Source organism: Sinocyclocheilus anshuiensis, unplaced genomic scaffold, assembly GCF_001515605.1.
Source record: "Sinocyclocheilus anshuiensis isolate Anshui unplaced genomic scaffold, SAMN03320099.WGS_v1.1 scaffold2153, whole genome shotgun sequence".
NCBI lineage: Eukaryota > Metazoa > Chordata > Actinopteri > Cypriniformes > Cyprinidae > Sinocyclocheilus > Sinocyclocheilus anshuiensis.
Window position 1 is genome coordinate 32,440 of NW_015551108.1, and position 1,109 is coordinate 33,548.

Sequence of the window (1,109 nt, forward strand, 5' to 3'; positions counted from 1 at the left end):
AAAAAAATGCCAGCCCAGTTGAACATTTGAACTGACCCTAGTTTTAAGCTAACTGTAATTTTACCTGCTTTATCATTGATTCACATTCCTTGTCTGTTATCTTGCAGAAAGCATAAATTAGACCCTTCTTAGCTACCACACTTGACTGCTGCTTAGCATTTCAAGTGTTAACATTACAAGCTTGATAAATTGAGAAACACTTCAATTTATACCATGTCTGAATGAAGGTGAACGGTTTGTGTCAGGTCGTTCTTTGACTTCATGCCATGCATTGAAACAGTGTAATACACACATAGTCATTTTCATATTATTCTTATTTGGTTCCAAATAATGATGCTCACAATTTCCAATGAGAAAGTTGAAGGTGACAAAGGCAAAGAAAACCCTTGATGTTTAACTGAATGAGGAAGAAGACTTTGGATGAAACATACAAATGTTAATTTGATTCATATTGCCTCACAAAATTAATGATACTGACAAACGTCCCAGACTTGATTATGACCGTTTATATTACACTTTATTTTTTAGTGAAAGAAAATTCACTGAGCCTGTAATAAACTTTAAAACAATCTTTAAATAATAAAACATTAGGGACACACTTTAATGTATTAACTGCTGAAAGCATCGATGTAGGGGGTGGGTTGACTTTATTCACAACATAACAGTCTCTACATAACAGTCTCTCATAAAGAATATAAAGATCTCATAGAATAATCCATAACATCTGCAATGGACAAGGTGCAGACCGTGCATGGCAGACACTGGTTATGGACTGCACTTAATGAAATTTTGTTGCAAGATGGGTGTGGGAATGATGGAGGGCTTTAGGTAGATCGGTGCATCTTAGGATGTTGTCCTAGGGTGTCTGGTGGAGAAAAGAAGCGGAAAAAAATGTTAGAGCATTTTACAAGGAAATAATGTACAAAAATTACTGAAGGTGTAAACAATTTTTTTTTTTTAAATCCCAAATCCATATTATTTATGCCAAAGCTTGTATAAAAATGATTCTCAACTATGTTATGAAAGATATGTAATAATGGGAATAATAATTGATTTTCATAATAATATCTAATATTTCATAGGAATATTGACATATAATTTCTTTCCCT

The 1,109-nt window shown here is 33.1% G+C and overlaps 1 long non-coding RNA gene across 1 annotated transcript in view; it reads right to left on the minus strand.

The window, feature by feature from the left end:
- Nucleotides 1–495: 495 nt before the first annotated feature.
- The window catches only part of LOC107662935 (uncharacterized), a 2,181-nt gene continuing 1,567 nt past the window's right edge, over nt 496–1,109 (minus strand). The window contains exon 2 of the long non-coding RNA XR_001631261.1: nt 496–865. This is a non-coding gene — a long non-coding RNA (uncharacterized LOC107662935). The remainder of the gene's footprint in view (nt 866–1,109) is intronic.